The 27,601-nt window shown below is 37.1% G+C and overlaps 1 protein-coding gene across 1 annotated transcript in view; it reads left to right on the top strand.

Moving 5' to 3' along the window:
• The window catches only part of LOC112046653 (cadherin-99C), a 166,538-nt gene that overhangs the window by 66,029 nt on the left and 72,908 nt on the right, over positions 1-27,601 (top strand). The gene's annotated exons all lie outside the window — the stretch shown is intronic.

Raw genomic sequence — 27,601 nt, forward strand, 5'->3', positions numbered from 1 at the left:
TGACCCATCACGCTGCTACAAGTGAGTTTAGAGTGATAATGTGAAATTCCTTAACGACCGCCATCAGATGTTATTGATAAAATTAATGACCAGTTGCCCTATTAGTAGCATAGGTCTAATAGCTATAATTAACATCAAATTAATAACAACCGCATTTTTCGTATGTCGTAATGCCCATTATTAAATCACAATGTCATACAAATTGGTTAGTAATTTTAACTAGTAAATAATATATATGTATATAGATATTTGTAATTTTGTTTGAACGCCCATACGTATGAACGACGTCATTAATGCGTGCCATTTTGTATGGGGCGTCTTTCAGGGATCCGTGGCAATGCCGCAAATCTTACCCTTTAAATCCCTGTAGCTCCGACCGTAAATATCCTGTTACTTTTAGAAAATTGCCTTACTATTAGCATACTTCTAATTTATAGACAATTTAAAAAAACTGTCATCATCCCTATAGTTTTCTTAATACAGTGCAACCTCGATATAACAAATCGGAGGGGAACAAGAAAATATTCGTAATATCAAGTAATTCGTTGAACTGAGGTTTGTTATGTTGAGGTTAGATTGGTCTAAAATTCGTTATAAAGAGGTAAAAGAATAGTTTTATTCACCTCAATATTACGTACTTATCTTGTTATAGCGAACAACTTCTACTAATAAATGATAACACATTTTTATCAAATTACTATAATGTATTTGCTATGTATTTAAAAACAATAATAAATTTTTTTTCTTACATTAATAATCAAAAAGAACCCGGAATCAAGAAAGCACGGAACCCTTCATGTCCCAATTCTACTGCAAACCGCTGAGCCTTTTCCTGAAGAATAGGGCCTCCGATTGGGATTTTTTTGTCTCGGCACTGTTTTAACCACTTTAACACACATTCCTCTACGTCTTTGTACTCACATGATTTTAATCTTTTACTGTTTACATTGAATTTTAATTCACTTAACTTATCTTTAAATTTTAATTTTGAAATTAAAATTTAAAGATAAGTTTTCTGAAGAAAGTGGTTTTTCTTCAGAAAACTTATCTTTAAATTTTAAAACTGTAGCCAATGTACTTGCAGGAATCCCGAACTTATTAGCTATGTCTAATTTTTTCGTCATGGGATTTTGGTCAACATAATTAATGATGTTTCGCTTTTCTGCGACCGATAAGGAACGCCTTTTACGTTTCTGAGCCATTTTAACTTAAATTTTCAACAATAGTGACGAGCAGAGGTGTTTACATTACTTTCATCGTCGCAATGTAGCTTGTCTGTCGGTTTTTTACCGGATATACTTTGGCGAGTGTGCTCAGGAACTTCACCATCTAGTTCCTCCTTCCCCTTTCTACCACAGAACAGCAAGATGTCGCAAACGGTGGCATCCATATATTGTGGATGTCCAGGCAACTCGTACGAAAAGATTTGCATCTACATTTCTAATTCGTACAGCAAAAATTTGGAATGCCCTTCCGGCGTTTGTGTTTCCTGACAAATACAATTTGGACACCTTCAAAGCTAGAGTGAATAGGCATCTTCTAGGTAAGCGCGCTCCAACTTAGACCGCATTAATGCTTACCATCAGGCTTAATTGTAGTCAAGCGCTGGCCTATATTGCATAAAAAAAAAAAAAAAAAAAAAAAAAAAAAAAAACTTTCCATCAAAACAACACTGATTACTTTACAAACAAAAGCGTTTCGAAACATGTCGAGACATGAATCACATTATAAGATTAAGAGTTATATTATTGGTAGAAACTTTATATAAAGGTTTTGGGTTGGCAAAATTCGTTAATTAGAGGTATGAATACTTTTTCTTGATAGTTGAAAATTCGTTATAAAGAGGTTGTACGCAAAGAATGTTCGCAATGTAAAGGTATATTTTATATTGACTCTTATGGACAATTCAAGGGGATTACGAAAAATTTGTTAAATCGAGGAAGTCGTTATATTGAGGTACGTTATATTAAGGTTGCACTGTAATTCATTTAAAATTTATACCTATGAGTAGTATCTGATTATGACTTAATTCGAGCCGTTGAGATATTAATTATGTAATTTAGTTATTTGCTTACAACACTTGGTGGACTGATTTTGTCTCCACAGTTTTGAAACTTAATCCTAGACCTAACTGTAATATTGCATCATACAATAAAAACTTTCGACCGGTTAGTACACTAAAATTGGACATGAACGAATAGGTGATTGAAAAAAAGAAGTGATAAAAATATCGGTTCATTTATCTAACGGGGTTGCTTGAAATTTGAATAATGGATTAAATTAACAGTTGAGAGTCACGCATCGAATAAACGCAAAAGCTACTCAGATCTTGGCCTATAGCCATGTGGTCGATTCTCTTTCTGCGAATGCTTCGAAAACTAAAAAATGTATGGGAATTACAGTTCCGATTGATAACTTGATCACGTGACCTGTAGATAGCAAATGTCATTCCCACACATTTTTTAATGTTCGAAGCGTTTGCGATTGTAGAAAGAGAATCGACGTTCTCGTCTGTTATTACTTAGAAAGGTATATTTTAATAGCATTTATAGTTTTTCTTCCAAAAAGCAGAGGAAGTGCAAGACAATTAAATTCACCTAATATTTCTCAAACCTATTCTTAAATTTATTAAATTAGGTGAAAAAAGAGTTACATACGAAACAATAATAAATGTACCCAAGCACAAGCCATATTACAACTCTAGAACTAGGAGAAGAAAATAACAGAATGAAATCGACCAAAAGATTAGTCTATTACACCGTGATAAAAATTATATAACATAAATTGTTAGACGGCGGATAATTCTAATCAAATAACCATTTTCACCTATTCAAATAAAATTAACACGATGTCATTGTTTCATAACTACACAGTCTGATTCAATTGTCTGGGAGTCGGACAAATTAGTGGCTATGCACCGTGAAATTTGCATAATAAAAAGCCTTTAATAATATCGAATAGAAAGCCGATTACAAAACTTGTACCAACATTAACTGATCCATTAAAACAAATGTTTGCATTAATTCTAATTTCAATACAGACCTTAGTTTAATTGCTTATCTCTTGTTTTATTATTTCTTCGAGTCTAGGTACGAGTTGTGTCCCATTTCTTTGTTTGTTTAGAAAACTTTGTGACGAAATATTTGAAATAATTTGTACAATATTTAAAAGTGGCTTATCGTCAACACAGATTTAAATATGTTCTTCTTGTATTCTCTAAGTTTTGTTTTTAAATGTTCTAAAAGGACACTGTCCTAAAAATTGTAATTTAGTAAAAAAATGACATTTCATTGAATCATCTTGGAGTTTTTAATTATTTTCAATAGATGGCGGACTTATTGTTTGAATATCGTCGGTAATGGTTGCTCAAGTAAAGGCTACTATCAAATAAATTTTAGGCTGTTAATGTTGTTAATAGATCATCTACTTTTGAAATCTACTTTACTTATGAACCTTTACTTTAAGCGTACTTTACTAAAGAGGTAAAGTTTGTAATACTGTAATAATCTCTAGATCTACCGAACCGATTTTGAAAAATCTTTCATCACTATAAAGCTACGTTACTTGAGAGTGTCATATGCTATATCTTAGTGCCGTATTCTCACGATAATGGTAACTATGCGGGTGAAGCGTCGACTAGTTATGAAATAAATAGTGACTTTGAAGTTAAAAGTGAACTAATATATTACTATCTCAGGCGACAATAACTGCGTGTTGCATTACATATTAACTGCCAGAATCACGTTTAAACGGTGGAACGTGTCTCGCCGGGGCATCACGTTCGTTTCACACATTTGTTATTTAGATTCGTGTTCCAGAAGATGCGTCTCAGTTATTTACACTGTTACTATTGTCACGCTTTTGTTAGACAACGTTTATAAACGGGCTTCTGTCTGCATGTGTGCGTCTGTTTGTGTGTCTATCATATATATGAAATTTCTTATGACCTAATTTTCGACTTTATGCTCTATTAGAATAACATCGTTCTTAAGCTAACTTATTTTAATAGCTACAAGTATCATGCCCACGTGGAATGGTTCCAAGAATACCGGCTGTATCTGTTGTTTTAACTATTTTAAAGATGTCTCACTCTCCATACATTGTTTGCCCCAGACAAAAGAAGTTAATGCGTCACAATGAAACTCTTACCTTTTGGTTGATTGTAATGTCTAGATTAAATATAAATTGTTGTTCCCGCTATTTCCTAGATTTCTGTTTCTTAATATAGTTATGACTAAAGAAGTGTATATTTTGTTTATACATTTCAATATAAAAATTGCAAGTTAATATTAGCACATTTATATTATTTGCTATTTTTCATTTCACCCGGGGCAATTTTGGGACATCTCCTTTTATTGCCTAACTAAACCACTGTTTTTGAAGTTGTAATTCTGGACCGTACGAGGATGTTTTTATGAATTCTGACATCATAGGTAGATCTTTGTTTAAGGCTCTTCTTACTGTATTAATACTTCTTTGATAAGCATCTTAGTCTTGTGTCTTAAATTACGTGTTTTCAATGTCAATAGTTTTTCTCAGATATGTTGTAACGCTATTGCTATTGAAAACATTTAGACATTTTTTGCTTCCAAGATTTTGTCAATACCCACGTGCTAAGGCAATTAGCACATCGCTGTGAAACGAATACCTCTTTTGTAGTTCTGTTATGAACTATGCTAGCGTACGACTGCGACTTCGCATCTCTATAGGATTGGTTTTCTTACAGACGAAACCCTTTGTATTATCGCAATGATGAAATAAATAAATATATACGGTTTTTCGACAACTGAAGCATTATAATGGCGCCGGGCTTTATATGTGCATCTGTGTGCGTGTCGGCGTGTACGTATCTATACTAATATTATAAAGCGGAAGAGTTTGTTTGTTTGTTTGTTTGTTTGTTTGATTGAACGCGCTAATCTCTGGAACTACTGGTCCGATTTGAAAAATACTTTCAGTGATAGATAGCCCATTTATCGAGGAAGGCTATAGGCTATATTTTATTTTCATAAAAATTAGGGATCCTTCCTGAAACTCCAATAATGTAACCCAAGGTGTACATGGCGTGTGTTCGCGCCTTCCAAAAAGTCTGCTAAGTCCCTCATGCATTGTCATTGCTATTCAAAAGGCCAAGGGGTTGCAAATACAGCAGCGTCATTCACTCGACCGTAAAATGACCTCACTCTCAACCAACACGCGCACGAGACCGTTGTAGCTTGCCAATTTGTCATCGGACCAAACCTTACTTACAATAAACCTTTTCAACCTTCTCCAAGTTTTTCTTTACCAGCGTGCGCTGCAAAAACTATTGATGTTAGAATAAAATAATGTACAACAACTTTGTAGAACACATCATTCTACAAAAAATGTCGCGACAGCATATATCTATCTATCTATCTATCTATACTATAATAAAAGAGTAGAAATCGAGCGTCTGTACTTTGACCAAATTTAACTAAAATCAAGTTAGGGCGATTAGAAATGAGCAATAGAATACAAAAATATTTTTTTTTTATTTTTTTGCCTGTCTGTCTGTCTATCTGTCTATCTGTCTGTCTGTCTGTCTGTCTGTCTGTCTGTCTGTCTGTCTGTCTGTCTGTCTGTCCTTCTGTCTAGATGTTCGCGCTATTCTCTGGTTCTGCTAAACGGATTTTGACGCGGATTACACACAAATAGATTAAGCAAAGTTCAGGGCAACATATAGGCTTTGTTTCATTAAAATCGGACATATAGAAAAAAAGTTATCTTGAAAAAACCGGATTGCTCAAATTGATTCGCAGGCGTTATTTGGAAAAACGAGTTTTCCACTAAAACTGTGTAATATCGATATTGAGGCACATATTCTATACTCAACTGACCAATTTGTTTGTTTATTTGGTTGAACGCGCGAAAGGAACTCAGGAACTACTTAAAAGTTCAGGTTCAAACTGAATAATCCTTTTTGTATTTAAATAGTCACATTGTCTACTTTTTTTATCGTATAATGTTATGCAAGATTTATTACTATATAGAGCACGAATTTGGCGCAATAGCGATTAAATACTTACCTATACTCTATACTTATAATAAAACTGTAACAGGTCAAATTACAGAACTTTTTGATTAATTTAATCGATACTGAATTCAAAAACATTTTTTTTCGATTATTTGTCTGTCTGTCTGTCCGTATTTTTTGTTGACCGGGCATCACACTGAAACTACTGAATGAAATCAAATGAAACTTAGCACGGTTTGAGAACATAATACGGAGCAGGTTTTAGAATACTTTTTATAGCGAAAATAAAATCAGAAGGGGGTGAAAATGAAAGTTTGTACGAAAAGTCCTCCTCTTTTCCTGGTCCATTTACCCAAGCACAAAAAACGCGCTTTAAACTTTATTATAGACCGGCATTCGGCCGGGAGTTTGTGATAGGGCCTTTGACCTTGACTACAGCAGGGCATTTTACCCAAGCACAAAAATCGGAACGCGCGGCCTTCGGCCGGGAGTTATGATACAGCCTTCGACCGTGACTACGGCTGGGTATTTTACCCAAGAAAAAAAGCGCGGCCTTCGGCCGGGGGTTTGTAATATGGCCTTCGACCGTGACTACGGCTAGGCATTTTACCCAAGCACAAAAAACAGAAAGCGCGGGCTTCGGCCGCACATTGTATTGTAGCCCAGCCTTCGGCCGGGAGTTTATGATACAGCCTTTGACCGTGACTACGGCTGGGCTATTTTACCCAAGCATAAAAAACGGAACGCGCGGCCTTCGGTCGGGAGTTTATGATACAGCCTTCGACCGTGACTACGGCTGGGTATTTTATCCAAACCAAAAAAAAGCGCGGCCTTCGGCCGGGGGTTTGTAATATGGCCCCTGATCGTGGCTACGGCTGGGCATTTTAACGATGCACAAAAAACGGAACGTGCGGCCTTCGGCCGCGCACTTTATTGTATCCAGGCCTTCGGCCGGGAGTTTGTGATAGAGCCTTCGATCGTGACTACGGCTGGGCATTTTACACAAGCACGAAAAACGGAACGCGCGGCCTTCGGCCGGGAGTTACGATACAGCCTTCGACCGTGACTACGGCTGGGTATTTTACCCAAGAAAAAAAAGCGAGGCCTTCGGCCGGGGGTTTGTAATATGGCCTTCGACCGTGACTACGGCTAGGCATTTTACCCAAGCACAAAAAACAGAAAGCGCGGCCTTCAGCCGCACATTGTATTGTAGCTCAGCCTTCGGCCGGGAGTTCATGATACAGCCTTTGACCGTGACTAAGGCTGGGCATTTTACCCAAGCACAAAAAACGGAACGCGCGGCCTTCGGTCGGGAGTTTATGATACAGCCTTCGACCGTGACTACGGCTGGGTATTTTATCCAAACAAAAAAAAGCGCGGCCTTCGGCCGGGGGTTTGTAATATGGCCTCTGATCGTGGTTACGGCTGGGCATTTTAGCGATGCACAAAAAACGGAACGCGCGCACTGTATTGTAACCCGGCCTTCGGCCGGGAGTTTATGATACAGCCTTCAACCGCGATTACGGCTGGGCATTTTACCCAAACAAAAAAAAGCGCGGCCTTTGGCCGGGGGTTTGTAATATGGCCTCTGAACGAGGCTACGGCTGGGCATTTTACCGATGCACAAAAAACGGAACGCGCGGTCTTCGGCCGTGCACTGTATTGTGGCCCGGCCTTCGGCCGGGAGTTTATGATACAGCCTCCGACCGTGACGGTTGTGGTTTTGTAATTTTTATATATAAAACATACGGAAATATAAATAAAGGGGGCGACTGGGTCGAAAATGTACATCGATTTTCACGCGGACGAAGTCGCGGGCGTCTGCTAGTACGAGTATATGCGAACTGACATCTTTGGGGTGCACCACTCTTTAGTTCAGAAGACGATATCTGGACTTTTCAATACATCTATGGTTGTATGACTGAATTTACCTGTAAGTTATCGCTGGGTTATTGACCCATTTTTAGCATAGTCTTACGATTAATAAGTTAGGAAAATGAAATATACTGTAATATATAGAAAGACATATTTAATATTCCTTTTAAATAGTAGTTAGTAGATAAAACATAGGCTATGACACTCACAAATAACGTGGTATTGGTAAAAAAATTACAAAATCGGTTAAGTAGATCAAGGAATTACCCCCATAGAATAAAACAAAACTTTACCTCTTTATAATGTTTAGTATAGATTATTTATCTGGGCAAAAGTGAATCTTCGATCAAAGACAAAATGGGGAAGTAAACTAGGTTAATGTTAGCGGCTTGATGATAATGATTGGAACGGAATCAAACCGGTATTATAACAACGTTGTGGGTGTTAAAATGTTCATTTTGAGGATACGCCATTTTGAAATTTTGGATATACCTAATCTGCCATTTCCCTCAACCCTCATTCCCACGAGAGTTTTTTTAACAGACGTTAAAAAAGGGTTCAAATGTTCCAATGCTGCTTACGCTCCATACCCCTTTTCTAAAAGGAGGGAGCGCCCCTCTAGTGGCCCATTATAACAGGTTGATAATGATATAGTTAGCCAGGATAGACCAGTGGATATTACATTTGCTTTCTATTCGGAGGACATAGATATATAGACATAGACATAGAGACTTGTGCTCAACAGTGAGCCGAAAATAGGTTGCTAATGATGAATGATGATCATATCCCACATTTATTTAAAGTGCCTTTAACATTTTAGTACTGAGAAACTGTTGCGTGACTACTGCAGCTGAAGTGATACAGAAAATGGTTTTAAAGGTATTCCGTAATTTACACGCCATTACAATGGGGGTATTAAGTTATTACAAAACACATAATAATTTTCCTTCAAGGAAGACGAGTGCGAAGCTGTTATTATAATAGCAACTGATATAATTATTGTATTCTGTTTGCTTATAAGCCTTGTTGGTCCAGTGGTGGATCTTATTTGTCTTACAATCATTAGGTCCTGGATTCGAGTCTAGGTTGCGGTATGAAATACTGAGCTTTTCTATCTTCCAAGTAAAAGCAGTATTGGACTTGAAAAGTAACAGGATAAGTAAGCGCGTATAATCTAAAGGAACGACAGCACGACAAAACCGCATTGTTAAATTATTTATAGTGATGTGGAGGCGTATAACATTAAAAGCAGCTTACCAAAAAATCGTAGTTACTTTGGTAACCTTACATATAGATGGTAAATATTTCACGCTCCTTTAGTTTCCAATGCGCTGTATACGACTACCACAACTAAAGCACTCATCATCATCATTATCAGCCGATGGACGTCCACTGCTAGATATACGCCTATTGCATGGATTTCATGGGGTTCGACCAACCCTGCGCTTTCCGGTGCGGGGTCGCCATTACAGCACCTTGGGACCCCAACGTCCATCGGCTCTTTGAACTATGTGACTTGGCCTATTACCACTTCAGCTTCGCGTCTCGCTGAGCTATGTCAGTGATTTTGGTTCGTCTGCGGATCTCCTCATTTCTGATTCGATCACGCCACCGGTGCGAAAAAATCCAGCCCTGTGAATAACCATCCCGCATGCCCAGCGTCGTCATTAACCTTTATGGATACAGCCAAAGCAAAACTATCTTCATAAAATTGTACATCTATATCGTCGTTCGTCGTTATCAACCCATATTCGGCTCACTGCTGAGCTCGAGTCTCCTCTCAGAATGAGAGGGGTTAGGCCAAATAGTCCACCACGCTCGCCCAATGTGGATTGGCAGACTTTACACATGCAGAAAATTATCTGGTATGCAGGTTTCCTCACGATGTTTTCCTTCACCGTTCGTGATATTTAATTTCTTGAAATGCACACAACTAAAAAGTTGGAGGTGCATGCCCCGGACCGGATTCAAACCCACATCCTCCGGAATAGGAGGCAGAGGTCATATCTACTGGGCTATCACGGCTCACAACATCTATATACCTACTTACTATGTGGTTTTTGATTCGCGTGAGTATCATGTCGTGTGTCGTTGTCCCACATACGACGAGTAGGTTATATTCACATGCGAATTTCATTTTAGAATGTATTTGAAGATCCACGAAGTTCTGTGAATGAGAATAATGTTAAGATGTTATTAAAGCGGTACGAATGTACGATGTCCAACGAAAATAAGTTATTGGGATTCCTTTCCGGATTGGTGTGTGTGGTTTTCTGTTTCCTATAGGTATTTGACACACTTGTGCACTACAATTACTCTTACGGATGCCTATATTAACGGTTCAATTAAATCGTCAGGGATCTCTTTTAGGAGATATGGTGCTTAGATAGCCTCGTTGCTACAATGCAGGTTGACGGATTTTAGGTGACAATATTTGACTATTTAACGATTACTATCACCTATTATCATTAACCGGGAATGACGACTTATCATGCACGTTGAGGCAAGGGTATAACAACACCTCAGACCAATTACCTTCTAGGACATGCCTCGCTACCCCTTTCTTAAAAGTATTTGATCATGATCAAACGTGTTCAAACAAACTGCGTCTATAGAAGAATGTTTCATTGTGTTAAAAACACGTGTGTGAATAACGATTTAAAATTTATAGTTGTATGTAGTGTACAGGATATATTTATTGGTGTTAAATATTTTCGATGTGTGAGTTTACCTCGTCCCCCTCAAAAAACAGACAATTTTGTTGGTGAATTTGAGTGCGACACAAGTCCAATAGCCTAAGGTAATTGGTCTGAGAACAACTCCACGAAGATTTACACAAAAGAAATATATTTCATAGCCTGATTTAAGACAAACAACAAAGCCATATGGCCAGCCTTCATCGCAGTTCCATATACTAAATACTGTACCAACGAGACAGTATAGACAGAGGTATAGAGTACTACTAGGCCGGCAGTTTATTCACATAAACATAATCACCTGATCAGGACATGTGGGGTATTTCACAGCTGCGCATAACTTCCTTCGCTCGACCCAACGATGTGGTAATAGGCATTATGATTGTGCGTTATCTCACAGCTTTGCATATCGAACGCATATCGGCGGGATTAATCAAATATCTAATGAATCAATACGGAATGTACCCGGTGGCCTTTTGCGTCGAGGCAACTAACATTATATCCGAACAATTGAATTAATTACGGGGGTATGGACTTTGTGCCATACAGGTATGGTTTGATTTGGCTCGCTTTGGTTGCAGGTTGTTATCGATAAACAAACGATAATAACTCTCTATAGTGATTATTATTATCTGGTAACGGGAGTAGGTATTTGTAGCTCTATCCTATTTTCCATTTTAAGTATCATCACCATCATGATAATCAGCCGATAGACGTCAACTGCTGGACATAGGCCTCTTGCATGGACTTTCACGAACATCGGTCTCGAGCTGCCAGCATCCATCGTCTCCCTGCAACCCGCTTGATATCCTCGGTTCATCTAGTGGGGGGTTGTCCAGCACTGCTTTCCGGTGCGGGTCGCTGCACGTCCATCGGCTCTTCGAACTATGTGGCTGGCCCATTGCCACTTCAGCTTCGCGACTAGCTGAGCTATGTCAGTGATTTTGGTTCGTCTGCAGATCTCCTCATTCTCCACGCCCGTTGAGTGACTTTGAGCCTTCTAACCAGACCCATAGTTAGCGACCAAGTCTCGGATCCGTAGGTCATCCGATCGACTGGCAACACGCACTGTTCGAAGACTTAGGTTTTCAGACACTGAGGAATTTTGGACGAAAAGATGTCGCGGAGTTTTCTGAACGTTGCCTGGCCGAGCTAGATTGAATTTTAAGTATGACGGTCCAGAATTTTTTTCTCAGTGTGGACAATCAACTGTGTTATTCCTTTCAAAGGAACAAGACAGTTGATTTTGGAATAACCTCCAACCAGAAGAAAGTTATTCAATCCAGTTTCAAATAACGCCTCACTTGACAAACTCGTAGATGTTATCAGAGCAGATGTGAACGCGTTGATGTTTTTTGTTCGTCTCGTACGCCGTCGGCCGTTATAAGTTTTTACGTTTAATTAAACACTGCTTTCGATTTTGATGTCCGTTAAAGCTTTTATTAGTTAATTTTTATTAGAGTAGGTATTATATAATTTTTCATAACATTGAACAAATATATTAGCCAATAACTTTTGATTTAACCCTTACTTACTTAAAACAATTCGTATTTAAAGCTATATTTATTAGGGTTTATGGACTTTTAACAAACAAATAATGTTCTATTCGCGTTTCGATAAGTAACTTTTAAAAACTGAACCAAGAACTAAAAACTGAGTCTTGAGTACAAAAACGGAGTAGAGATCACTCGTATATCTGTCTGTATGACACAGTTTGTCTAGAGTTTTGGAGTCTGTCTGTTTAGCTTTTGATGTTGTGGTGTGGTATAGTAAAGCGTTTGACAGTAGACAGTTAACAGACAACGCGTTAGTGTGTAAAACTCATAGATTTTTCATATTATTATTATTATAATAGTATAGGTGTTACTCAATAACCTCCTCTACCTTCCAGTAAAAGTACTTCCAGTTAATTCGGCTAAGCCGTTCCAAAGATTAGTCTGTAAAACAGAAAGACAGACAAAAAAGTGTGTGTCAGCTCCAACGCACCAATCGAGTTTACTTTTTCAGATCGACTGTCTAAATAGTGTGTAATAAAAGTAATGTATGTGAAAAATCGATTCGTATGGAGTAAACTCCAATAAAAAAAACAGCTTGTTTATGTAAATAATTGAAAAAAAAAACACTCTTGTTTTGAAATCACGGACAGACATTTCAATTTTTATTTATATGTATTGATAAATCCTTTGTAAAACTTAAACAATACGAACTATCACTGTATATATGTCACTGTTAGATTGTAAAATACGTCAGTTTATAATCTCACTCGTGATATATATTATAATCTGCCGTCATATTGTGAACTGAAAATACTGATTACAATTTAACGTGTTATTTTTCGGTATATTATGATCCAAACGGTCTTCCCGGAATAGATTTACTACACCATCAAACAATAAAACTTACGTATGATTCACTGCCATTCCTTTCAAACAAAATCGCGGTAGTGTCATAAACTTGTTATAAATCATAGTTGACGGCCATTATAAATATTATCTACGTTGGAATCCTAATAAGATGAAATGGAAAAGAAGCAAACAGCATGTCCAAAGCTCAGCTGAACTGTCACATGAATCACGCGCTAAATGCGCAATCAACTGCAATCCTTGCCTGCTTGCGTTTATTCAGAGTAATACTACAATACTCGACATTTCTAGAGGTGACAGATGGATCTCGTTTGCCTTTAAAGCCTTCTTGATGTCCTCTCAGGCGCAGTCAGTAGAGCTGTGGACAGAGGTCCTGCAACGCTATTCTGTGACGATGTTTTTATTCATTCATCTTTATCTGTCTAATATCATACTAAAGATAAATAGAGATACCAATCAAATCGAAACTCACTCTGTCGAATTATAAAACATCATTACAAGAATAGCGCTAGTAGATTCTATTGCCAGGCTTGGTCAATTTAGAACTTTAAATTTTTTTATATAATAAAAATAAAAAAAAACATGTATAAAATCTCATCGCAATCGACATCGCATAATATAATACATAAAAGGCAGAATTGAAAACATCCTTTTGGGAGCCGGTTTATAAAAGGTCTACCAACGCATGGGGCGATTCGTATCTCGTATACGATTCGAAAGGTTCTCAACGGTTCCCCATTTAAATCAAGATAAAAATTATTTGCCCGCACTACAATATCTTTAGCTGTCCATGTTATAGAGCCACCTGCCGTTGCTGTCGCCTGCATAACGAATCGCGGTTTGTACAGTCGGTACGTAGGCGGACTGTGTAGCTAAACATAACTTGCGAGGGGTATTAAGGCTAGTGTTGGCATGTTCACCGTTTTCCAAGAGACAGGTCCGTGGAAATATAGTGTGTAAATGTTCTCATGTGATGTCACGGAAATGTGTTTACGTATTGCAAACTAAATTGTGATACTCCACGACGAATAACTTAAAGGGTTTAAACTGTTTATTATTTGTATTTAACAATGAATTTCGGTCACAGACAACTTTTGAATTGTTAAATCTAAATACGGCAAATGAGCGTACGGAAAAAAGTTTTATTTTTAATAATTTTCTAGATAGTCCTAGATGTGTTTCATGTGATAATTTGAAGACTAAAGGTAATGCGCCGATAATATTATGATAATTGATGAATCAAACGCCTTAATTACTTTGTTTAAATCCCGTTTTTATGAAGTCCTAACTTTTAAATTTAAAGTGGAAACCCTAATGTAAAAGATCGCCTGTTTCCTAGCGGTTGTCTTCACCGTTTTAATAGCAGTTGATGAAATGAAAATTAAAACGAATGTATGAGCAGGAAATGCGTTATACGTGATGATTATTCGGATTCCGCAGTACTATATTACAGAAAAAATTTGCAAAATGTCAGCTATCTATCATTCCTTGCGTAGCCTGTGTAGTTAAGTGTACGGTAACATCAACTCTAATTAAACAAGATCCATAATTATTTCCTCGAAGTTAACTCAGGCAAACTTTGCTTCAAAGAACTTACATGGTTGTCGCAAATTCTATCTTTATTGACACTGATTTTATTACTTCAGTTTCAAAGTTTTAATTTAATATTGTTCTACTGATGATGCTTCATTGGATGGTGTGAACGCCCGAGATTTTTTAAAATTTACTAAAAATGAGAAACGTTTGTTGTAAAAGTTACTTTTTTATATTATTTTTTCAACAATCTTCAACAACACAGCGTTTGTTGAGTTTCTTGCCGGTCTTTTTAAACAGAATCAGGCTTCCGATCCGGTGGGTAGAATAACTACAAATATACTAAATCTCGTTTTGATTTTCACCAAATCTCGGCTGAAACACCAGTTTTGTTTTCTTGAAAAGGTCTATGTGCCTATGTCCTTTTAATATCTTAAAATAAATAGTCATTCTTCTAATATAGTTATTTAATAAAATTGTTGTTATCTCTTACATACCCAATAAATTTACTGACGCTATAATAAAAATCTAATAGGCGCCACATACAGGTGAACATGAAAAGAATACGTGACTATAAGTAATAACTGACACTTCAATACACGATGCTCTGGCCATAAGCTTTCGAGTTCAGCAAAAACCAGTCCATACTGTTTGTTGTCAAGTTGTCAGCCACATAGTGCTTCATATTGGAGTGCTTTTAAATTATCCGATACGATATCGTTATCCAAAGTCTTGGTATCCTTTACTTCATCAATACCTACGCACAACGGCCAAAACGTGCAAAAAGTTTCAGGAACGAATGGTCTATCCATTATGGCAACCCTAAACTCATGACCTAAATAGGTTTCACGATCGCTTTATGCATTCTCGACTCGATGAAAATCTTTGGTTGACGTTTTGTTTATGATATATGTCCTTATGAGCTAATACACAAAACTAAGTAAAAGTATATTAAAAGTTATAAGTGTTTTTTCTAAAGTTTTAAGTTTTTAAAAATAAATCAAGTTTTTAATAGATATGTTCTACGTTATTTTAAATTAGAGCTACTTTTTACTACGAAAGTGAAAGTGTTGATAATTTTACAAGTTTATCAAACAAGAGATATCGTATAGGGCATGAAACAAGAATTATCGGATCCGCTAATGTTAAAGGGCTCTTATTGATGTTTCCAAAGCGACCGATATGAATTTATTGGATAGTTTGTCTTCGGCCAATGGAAACAGGTTCAGTGCTGAGCTCAACGTACAACTAAATAATCTAGTTTATTTATTGGTTATTTATTCGTCTATTGGTGGAGGGACGTGGGCGTGGCTCATTGCTGAAGTACAGAAAAGGTACCATTTTGTAAGTAATGTCCATGCCTGCCAATAGCCAGTATACAACCTCCTACTAGTTACGGCAATATCTTTAGCTGTACCCACTCCATCCAACTAAACTGTTTCACAATTTATATTACAGACACTTTATTTGCTCGTGTCACTCAGGTTCTGTATGTTCTTTAGTTACGAGTAACTGCACACATGAAAATCATAAGCTTAGTTGGTGAACTTACATTTGATTGCAATGCAAGTATATCGTTTTCTAATCGGTTATTAATAGACCAGGGTCGGTACCCATGAGACATGTTATTTTTTTCTATAAACGCTAACGCTTCGATAACTAAAAAAAATGTATGGAATTGACAGATCTGATCGATCACGTGACTTGAAGATAACGAATGTCATTCCCATACTTTTTTTTATTTTCAATGCGTTTGCGATTGTAGAAAGAGAATCGTCGTGCCACATGGCTACAGGCTCAGATATCTTACTCGAACATTTTAACACGGAATGTACAATACTAGTATCATCATCATTGACAACCCTTATTTGGCTCACTGTTGAGCACTAGTATCCTCTCAGTACGAGAGGGGTTACGCTAATAGCATTGGCAGACTTCACATACGAAGAGAATTTAGAAATGTTCATGATGTTCATCCTTCACCGTTTGAGACACGTTATATTTAATTTCTTAAAATGCACACAACTGAAAAGTTGGAGGTGCATGCCTCTGACGAAATTCGTACCCACGCCCTCCGAATCGAAGGCAGAGGTCATATCCACTGGGCTATCACGGCTCATACTATGTACAAATGAAACAAATTAACCTAACTAATACATGTAAATGAGAGCAACATATCAAAGGCATTTTATTTGCCATTATGATCTATATTGTTATCCGACCTGTTTGGTATCGTTCCGGATTCACTTGTTGATATAATGCTATTGTTTGCATCTAACTATTTACATAAACTCTCAAACAATGCAATACTCTCTCAAAGGTCTTCGGGTCGAATACACAAACACATAGGAGATATCTGAGCATCATTATTATAAAACGGTTTCAATGGTGAATCAATTACAATATTTATTAACAGGGACTGTTAATAAATATTGTAATTGATTCACCATTGAAACCGTTTTATAATAATGATGCTCAGATATCTCCTATGTGTTTGTGTATTCGACCCGAAGACCTTTTGTCATTAAGAAATAGTTTACTGTGAGAAGTTTGCTACTTAATTTTGAAGGGAGTACTGTTTGATGGTTCCCTGGTAGATTCGTCTTCATTAATATAAATAACTAGCAGATAGCCTGCAGTTTCAACCGCTTAATTCCCGTTCCTGTGGGAATACGGGGATTAAAATATAACCTATGTCACTCGCAAATAACGTGACTTTTTATTGGTAAAAGAATATTAAAAGTCGGTTGAGTACATCCAGAGATTATCCCTTAGAACCTCATTCGTGTAGATATCACCTTTATCAACCCATATTCGGCTGACAACGACAGTGATAGCCCAGCGGATATGACCCATCTTGCCTCAGAGGAGGGTATGGGTTAGAATCCGATTCGAGGCATGCACCTCCAACGTTTCAGTTGTGTGCATATTGTGAAATTAAACATCGTGTGTCTCAAACGGTGAAGGCAAACATCGTGAGGAAACCTGCACACCAGAGAATTTTCTTAATTCTCTGCGCGTGTGAATCTGCCAATCCACATTGGGCCAGCGTGGTGGGCGGGATAGGAGACTCGAGCTCAGCAGTGAGCCGAATCATCATTATCAACTGATATTCGGGTCACTGCTGAGCTAGGCCAATAGGGAATTTCAAATAAAATTATTGTAAATTAATGTAAAGCGCATTAAAATATACAAAGCTACTTATTCGCGAGTAAGCGCTTCATTTGAAATGCCCTTGTTTCTTAAAATAAGTTACCAAAGCGCGTAATCACAAAGCCTAATTCTACTTCACGTCATTGCATAGAACCATTTTTCTCATTTGCATAATGCTGTACAAAATTGCTATTCATCGCAACTTAAAATATTAGAGCACTTGTCATATTGTAGACTGCGGAGGCAGAAATCCCACTTACGGAATATTAGTAACAAACGAGACAATGTAACGTCTGAATGCTTAACTGTAAACTATTACGCCAGGCTCCTGACAAACCAACAGAGCTATTTGTTGACCGCGCAACCTCGGTTTCAACGTTGATGTAACGTTGAAGATATATTTATTCAGCCCTGTGGTTAGCTGGTTCAGCTACAGATATTGAGGTTCAGGGTTCTTATCTTATAAGAAAAATCTTAATAGACTAGAGAATTCACTGCACTTGTGCACTATAATATCTCCTGCATACATGGTTAATCTCACCATGAGATTGGCCGCCGTGGAGGAAAAAAAAAGATATAAAATTGATCGGAAGCATATTATTTGGTAGAAAAGCGTAATCAAATAAATGTACCTATTGCATATAGTGTCAGCAGCGAACAACCCCAATCATAGAGAAAACCCTGGATAGACACTTTTTTTTTTAACAAACTAGTCGAGTTGTGAAGTTTTTTAACGGTATACATGAAGATCTAGACGATAACTGCATGCTTATATAGGAAACAACATGCCTAGATTTATTTCTTACAAATCAATGTCAATCTACCTTTTTATCATTTAAAATATTGAACTATTTCAAAATCGGAAAACTGAATGTTGTCATTTATTTCACTGAAATCAATGACAACATTTATTTCTATGAATAATGAAGAAAACTGTTTCTCTGGGTATCGTAAATATCAAGTTCGTCAAAGCAAAAAATTCGGGAACGCGTTTTGGTCACAATTCAGTGATCAGCAAAGGATTTAGAATGTATACCCCAACATTTAAATGACCACTTTTGCACTTTTGCCCATTCATGTGAATTGCAACTACGAGGTTGCTCAAGTTTATTCTCTTTGATCTAAATTAAAGCCCATTATGATAGGTGAAAAAATCGGCTCTAGAAATTTAAACAATCAAGTTACTTTGAAGTATGTGGTATAAATTATGTAGCGGTTGAATTCCACTTAACGGTTAGTATATTGATGGTAGAAAGGTGAGGGAGAAATTAGGTCGAGTCCCTGGGCACAATTCATTTGTTACTTTGAATATCGATACAAAAGAGAACTTCCATCTACCGACTATATGATTGTACAAGACATTTTTATACACTGAGTATGTATAAACACAGAGTAAGTTAAATACTTGCTAATAATTAAAGCAATTTATGCTTAGTAAGTAGTAGTTAAGTACAATCTTTCAAACTTATTCGCGACCAAGTGAGTTACGGTCATCGTTGAGAAGCAATTGGCAATCACTTAAGTGAGTTTTTGGCAGTGAGATCAGAGGCGTCTTCATGGCGATAGGTTGAGAAATTGGCGGAGACTGCTTTTTGCATTTTGACTGTCGAAACCCTAGTCGCCACCTATGATAAGGTTGACTGAGATATAGCCTTTGGAGATGTAACAACAGCCATGGTTTTAATATGCTTCAATAAGTACCACATGACAGACAGAAACATGGTAGGTTTGGTTGAAATGCTTTTGTTTTTTCCAAGGAAAGCAGTGGCAGAAGTAGGCCCATATGCTCCGAACTACGATAAAAAGAAGAGAGGAACAAGAGACAGAGCACAAGAGAGAGAGTGAAAGAAAACATCAGGGAGGTCAGCACGAAGAAATGCAAAGCGGTTCCTCACTGTCCGCGGAAGGGAGGTTTTTTAGTCCGTGCAAGTTGGACATGCCTTGCAGGCTAGCCAGCAGAACTCCGGAGGGATTTTTTTACTCCCAGATAAGAAAAAAACCTCTCTCTACGTTCTCTTTCATAAAGATATTAGATACCCACTTCTTCGACTGCCCAATGCAATACTATGACGCATGATTTTTCGCGACAGTCATTCTCTCGTTAAAAGTTTTGATACAGGAGTTTGCTAGGTCTGTGTAATTATAAGGAAACTGATGGTGCTAAAGGGTCAAAGAATTTCTAAATAAGCTCATGAAAATACCTCTCCGAGCAAAATTGTCCGTCTGCATGGATTGTTTATGGGGCCTTTGTTTAACGATTTTATGCATGCACTCGCATTATGAAGACGTATTGTAAACACGGGAACAATAACAGAACGTGCCGGGCTTTCTTAAGCGGGCAGATGGTAAGTAACGGCTTTATCTGCCGTATTCATAAGTGAAATAATAAGTACTTAGGTACGTACACTATTAAGGAAATCTGACAATGGGGAGAGATCGGCTAGAAATCGTTACTTTGTTCCGTAATCATGGTTTTATAAACCATAGGCTTGTATTGTATTTTGTCCAAAGGGGTTTAAGTTGACAAAATCTTCGTTCCACATGAAAATTCTTGTTACAAATAATAATAAGAAATTATGATAAAAAGATAACTAATCGTTGTACGTATGCACAAAATATTTTCTTATTAGATATTGATATCGAGGGTAACTTCTAGTACATAAACTCTATTCGAGTATATGTGTTAAAATGTGTTGTTATTGGTTATAGTTTATAACCAATACACATTTTATCGACTCAAAACTGAATTATCTTGGAATTAAGGTATAACTTTAAAGCAACTTATTTATGTAGTTATGAGGGCCAATCTTATTTTTAGAAAAGAACGAACTATTCCAAATTTACAGTTAAAATGCCAAAACACAATCCACAAAACTAGTTAAAATGAAAACCAATAAAAAAACCTACTTCCACGGCTCACCGAAGTAATTGTACTAAATTACTCGGCTTATAGTTTCTATATTTTTTGCTCGCAAATCTGATTTTATACAAGGCGCGTGACTTTTGTAACCGCGACATTATCGTGCCGGGCCAAATGTGCCGACCTCGCCTTTGAACTAAAGAAACACGGCAATTTTGTATTGGGAATGAAATCGAAACCAGTGAATGCAACTCACTTAGCCACTTTGACAACAAATGGCAATATAATTGAATAATACGAAATGTTTGCAAAAAAGTGTAATAATATTAAGGTAGGTATTATTTTGGGGATAATTTAATAACTAATACTAGAAATTTGCTATAAAGACACATATTTGACGACCTCCGTGGCGCAGTGGTATGCGCGGTGGATTTATAAAACGGAGGTCCTGGGTTCGATCCCTGGCTGGGCAGATTGAGATTTTCTTAATTGGTCCTGGTCTGGCTGGTGGGATGCTTCGGCCGTGGCTAGTTACCACCCTACCGACAAAGACGTACCGCCAAGCGATTTAGCGTTCCGGTACGATGTCGTGTAGAAACCGAAAAGGGGTGTGGATTTTCATCCTCCTCTTAACAAGTTAGCCCGCTTCCATCTCAGACTGCATCATCACTTACCATCAGGTGAGATTGTAGTCAAGGGCTAACTTGTAAAGAATAAAAAATAAAAAAAAAAACATAAATTCATGTAGGTGCCTAAAAGATATTAAATATTTTTTTATTAAAAGTTAAATCATACGAATCTATTATCCAGCTGACTTAGACATATTGAAAACAAATGCTAATGTAATTTCAAAAATCTACAAAAGTTTGTATAAAAAAGGTTTCGCACTTGGGCGCATTGAAAGTTTGATATATAATTAAAATTGCTCAGAAAAGAGACATATTTGCTGCAAGATAGTCATGAATACAAAAAATATTAAATGCCGGTTACGTACATATTGATGTAAATAATTTAATTAAAGTATTGCTTAATTGGTCATTAGTTGAAAAATGAAATTACAAAAATGTACACCTTTCACTTTTAAATCAAATCAGAGCACGAACCTTTTGGCCAATATCGATTACTAATGAATGCAGTGAGGCTCGACATAATTTTATTATTCATTCCAATGCATTGCTTAAGTTGTTAAAATATTTATTTATTCTCATATCTGATCTATAAGTCTATTTATTTTAAAATTGTTATCACAAACATATCTATCTTTAGTGTCTTCTATAGGAAGATTACTTTCAACGTTTGTTGACAGAAATACTACCAACAGTTCATTTCTCGTATCTATTTAATTGTCCTTTTTTTAAATTTTAACAATGCTAATAAAATATTGAAAATTTTAAACACACAATCAATTGGTGGTAAGGGCTCCAGAGTGAGGAACCTCCTCACAATACGTGCCGTCTCAAGAAGTACAGTCTTCTGTACCCGACTCTTGATCCAGCAGTTAAGCGCGAGCTTCTTAAGGTATTGGTCGAAGATATAAGACCATTGACTGAAACGACTATCAGAATGGCGGTAATCTCGTGAGCAAGGTCCAAGTATTTCTATCAAAAGTATATTACGTACTTGTTTATTTCCTAAAACTGTTCGTTTTAGTAGCAAACTAAAATAATACCTTCAATCAATTCACCTGGTATGCGGTTTTGCTTGAATTATACACATTTCCGATTGCAAAGTTAATAACAATTCACCAGTGCATACAATAATAACCATGGGAAATTAAATTAAATTCAAGTAAATAACAAAATTACTAGTCCACTAACGTTAACAGTATACCATTAAATTCAACATGGATAATGGAATTAGAAATTCTGCAAAATATTGTAAGAGATATTCCTACCGAGCTTTTAACATGAGAAGCCAATTAATTGCCCTATCTTACCGATGGCTTTAATATTAATGTACACGTTATTAGCATTATTTATTGGACATGGATGCGTCGCATGTTAAGTTAATCCCACTTGTTCATGTTATTAGAGGTTGCTTCTACTCTTGTTGGCTTGACTTGTTTTATCTTTCTTACATATTTCAAGTTTAGGCTCCTACTTCACGGTGAAACTGCTGAACCTTAAGATGAATTGTTAAAGTTAAATGAATTTTGAATACCAGCATTGCTAATATTCAATGACCTATCTATTAGCTGAAAATCAGCTATTGGGTCTCAACTCTCAGATGAAAATCAGCGCCATGTATTATGCTTTTATGTAGTGCATGGCATATACTGAGCTGTACTGTACACCCTTTCTTTTTAAGGGTTACAGACAGACATGCTGTCATAAGGTCATAAGGGTAGGGTACTGACTGTCTGTAACTTTTAGATTTAAATAAATTAATTTTCTTTCTTTCTTTTCTTTCTTTTATAAATAGGTAAAGTTTGTAAGGTTCTAGGGCGTAACCCCTGGATCTACTGCACCGATTTTAAATAGCAATAGACACCCCCGCATTTGCGGGTTACATAGGCTATGTTTCATCCCCGATTTCCCACGGGAACTAAGCGGTTAAAACCGCTGGGCGTCTGCTAGTTTTAATAGCACAGTGAAGGTGACATTTATAAATTCCAGTTTTCGGCTCGCTTCCATTCGTTTAACCTCAATTTTCCATGCCATTGCTTCAGACGTCATAAATAAAGTGATTGATCAAAAACCGGCACGAAGATGACCCAATGAACGACGTCAGGATATAAACACAGCGAAGAGTTCACGTTTCAGAGGGTTCGTGACGGTGTTGTCCCGATAACGGGTTTCCTGGACCTTGGTGTGTTGAACTTGCTTGTCAGTACTACAGGTTTTTTTTTATATAGTAAATTAATATAAAACTGCATCGTCACTTAAGTCACGTCAGTAAATTGTTATTAATAAATAAATATATTTTTGTACACAAGAAAAATCTATTTTTGAAGTTTTGCTTTTTGAAAACTAATGCCTTGTCATCATCATCATATCAATCGATGGACGTTCACTGCCAGACATAGGCCTGCATGAGCCGCCTGCATCCAGCGAATCCCTGCGAGTCTCTTGATGTCGTCGGTCTACCTGGTGGGGGTCGACCAACACTGCGCTTTCTAGTACAGGGTCGCCAATCCAGCACCTTGGGACCCCAATGTCCATCGGCTCCTCGAACTATGTGCCTCGCCTATTACCACTTCAGCTTCGCGACTCGTTGAGCTATTTCGGTGACTTTAGTTCTTCTGCGGATCTCCTCATTTCTGATTCGATCACGCAGAGATACTGTGTGACTCTGAGCATTCTTATGAGACACATAGTTAGCAACTAAATCTCCGAACTCTTGCACACGCACTGTTGGAGAACTTGTCTTTTAACACTGAGGAATTTCGGACGCCCAGTCGACTTTGAAACTTTGTATGGACGACAAAATGCCTTGTCATGCTCTTAAAATTGATTCCTAGAAGTTCTCACGACGTTTTTTAGAGACTTTTGAACTTTATATATTTGCTAAGATTCCGGATTAAGTTTAGAATATGTCATGCTGGTGTACAAATAGGCTCAAGTTATCTTAAATTATCTAGGGTCATGTAAATACCGTACGGATTCCGAATGTAATCGTGATAGAAACTTATTAACTTAAGGGTACTAAGAGATTCTCGTTTCCTATGAATAGACCCTAAATAACCCCAGCTACGACGTTTCATGTATTGTGAATAAAATTGATTATAGCTTTACGAGCTAAGATGAGGAATTCGAACAATGAATAGAAATAAGCTAGATTTATTGAACTTGAATTGTCGTGGTTGTCCTACACGGATGGCTCCAATACTTCGTTGAATTTCTATACATTTTAAATGTCACTGGGGCCCGGTCGCCGTGTTAACCCGTAAGCGATGAGAAAGGTCTCCCTTTATCAGGGATGCCATTTTGATGTGTTTTATTACTAGGGAAATAATAAAAGTTAAGTACAATATAAACTATTTCCTTAGCTACCTTAGGATCTATAATATACCTATCGTAATCTAAACTATAGTTATAAATCTGAAGCTTTAGATTGCTGGATGGGTAGAATTAATATTATTATTATTATCGACCCATATTTGACTCACTGCTGAACTCGAGTCTCTTCTCAGAATGAGAGGGGTTAGGTCAATAGTCCACCACGCTGTCCCAATGCAGATTGGCAGACTTCACACACGTATAGAATTAAGAAAATTCTCTGGTATGCAAGTTTCCTCACGATGTTTTTCCTTCACCGTTTGAGACACGTGCTATTTAATTTCTTAAAATGCACACAACTGAAAAGTTGGAGGTGCATGCCCTGGACCGGATTCGAACCCACACCCTCCGGAATCGGAGGCAGAAGTCATATCCACTGGGCTATCACGAATCTGGTGGAATAGAATATTATTTAATAGAATATTATTTAAATATAAAGATTTATCACTGGGCAGTAAATGTAAATTCACACGAAGTTGTGGATATCAATTAGTCTTCAATATCTATTCGTCTATTCTAATATTATAAAGAGGTAAAGTTTGTGAAGTTGTAGGGGTACGATCTACTGAACCGATTTTTGAATTTTTTTTACCAATAGAAAACCACGTTATTTGTGAATGACATAGGCTATATTTTATTCCTGTATTCTCGGATCAAACGAAACGTCTGATACCTACTAATTTAAGAATTAGTTATAAAATTATTTTATATTTTAGAAAAAATAAGTCGGTAATCTACTTATACAGTAACTGTTTTAAATAACTTGTTTCATACATCTAATCAATATTTATTAGTCACGTGTAGATGATTCAAGTATTTTTTATCGACGACAGGTTATTATCACCTCTTACAGTAATTGATGATGACAAGATGAAATTAAATGAAAATAGCGGGTAGTTGTATTTTAATTACTGTTATGATTTTTTTATGGCCCAGCCTCAATATATGTTTATAAATAACTAGCCGACGACCCGTCTAGTTCCCGATGAGTATACAAGGATAAAATAAAGCCTATGATACTCACAAATAATGTAGCTTTCTAGTGGTAAAAGAATTTTCAAAATCGGTTCAGTAGATCCCAGAGATTACTTCTACAATACCATAAACTTTACCTCTTTATAATATTAGTATAATATAGATTTATAGCTTTTGTGTGGAAAACAGAAAATTATTATCGATCTGTGAGTAGTTGCTAATCAACGGTTTTTTTTCTATTTCGATGTTCCCCTCCCCTGTATCATCTAAACTAATATCACGAAGAGCTAATATTAGCTTTTTGTTTGTTACGATTTACCTCAAAAACTACTTGACTGATTTAAATAACAATCTTAAATCATTTGAAGGCTATATTTTCACCGAGTAACAAAGGTAACATATTTTATCCCCGTGTTCTGACAGGAAAGGGAGCTACACGCGTGAGTCTGCGGGGAGTCTGGTAGTTCTAAATAATCTAATGACCCCATTGACGGTCAATTATTCTCACGTTTCTGCAGTGAAAACGGCAGCAACCACTGCTGGCTGGCTTAAGTCGAGCCGTCATGTACGCAGTGACCAACACACGATCAATTAAAGTCGTGGGTGCTACAGAAACCTGGGAATAATTGACAGTATGTGGCTAGCATAACAACAAGTTTCTGTTGTGTTGACGTTCCTTTAGTTTGCACACAAACTTATTTTTCTGTCAGGTTACTACTACAAAGTTAAACAGTCTTTCGAAAGTAGAATATCTATAATGTGTCTACTCGTAAAGCGACAAACCAGTATAACGAAAACCAATATTTAAAAAAATAACACTAATAAAAATAGGGTATAATAGCATAGTCAAGAGACGTGATAGTCTAGTGAATATGACCTCTGCCTTCGATTCAGAGGGCGTAGGTTCGAATCCGGTCCGAGGCATGCATCTCTAACTTTTCAGTTACGTGCATTTTAAGAAATTAAGCAGTGAGCCGAACATGCGTTGTCAATGATGAAGCATAGTGATTGCCATGAATGCCTTGTTAGTAAACAGATTCATACAAGAAGAATTATATGGAAAATTATAATAGACTCGGGAGATGACTTGCGCCTTGCGGTCGTTACCTTACATAGAAGCAATTACATTGCGTAATATCTATTTAAACTACTCGTATATGAACTTGGAATGGAATATTCATCATATCATCTTTATCAGCCTATTTTGACGGCCTTATTATCACACTTCAGGCTCAAAGTCACACAGCGGGCGATAGATCGAGCAATAGGAGTGTCTCTGATCGAATCAGAAATGAGGAGATCCGCAGAAGAACCAAAGTCACCGACATAGCTCAAAGAGTCGCGAAGCTGAAGTGACAATGGGAAGGCACATGGTTCGAAGTGCCGATGTACGTTGGAGTCTCAAGGTGCTGGAATGGCAACCCCGCACTAGAAAGCCAAATGTTGGTCGACCCCCCACCAGGTGGACTGACGACATCAAGCGTGTCTCAGGTATTCGCTAGATGCAGGCGGCTCGGGATCGTGATGTTTGGAAGTCTCTACAAAAGGCCTATGTCCTGCAGTGGACGTCCATCGGCTGATATGATGATGATGATTATCACTACAGGGTCAGGTCTCCCTCCTAATAGGAGAAGGGATATGGAGCTTAGACCCACCACGCTTCTCAAATGCAGATTGGAGGGCTTATGTTAAAATCTTTAACAAGACTATTCCGTATCAAAGTTTTGTAAAATGCGAGTTTCGAATTCACATCTATTTCTGTCTAACACGATACTATAGATAGAGAAAGTTACAGGTAAATTTGAAAATCGCACTTGCGAGTTACACAAAGCACAGAATAGACCTCCAGATGATAATAATGATTGGAACCGACGCCTTAACGTGCTTTTCGTGGCACGAGGGGGACACCATCCCAACCAGGTTGTGATTTTTACTGAATCTTTCTTAAAAGAAAGAAAGCTCAGTATTACATCGCCCGATCCGGGACTCGAATCCGAAGCTACGGAGGCTAACCACGGAACCAACCAAGTTATAAATACTTATTTAATCAATTTTAGTGGATATAGCCATGTAACAATTATGATGAAGAACAAATTAAAACTCACGCGAAAGCAGGTCAAATTCTGTTTGACATAAACATATAATTTTAAAGT

The sequence above is a fragment of the Bicyclus anynana genome, chromosome 10 (genome assembly GCF_947172395.1).
Source record: "Bicyclus anynana chromosome 10, ilBicAnyn1.1, whole genome shotgun sequence".
NCBI classification, from domain to species: Eukaryota; Metazoa; Arthropoda; class Insecta; order Lepidoptera; family Nymphalidae; genus Bicyclus; species Bicyclus anynana.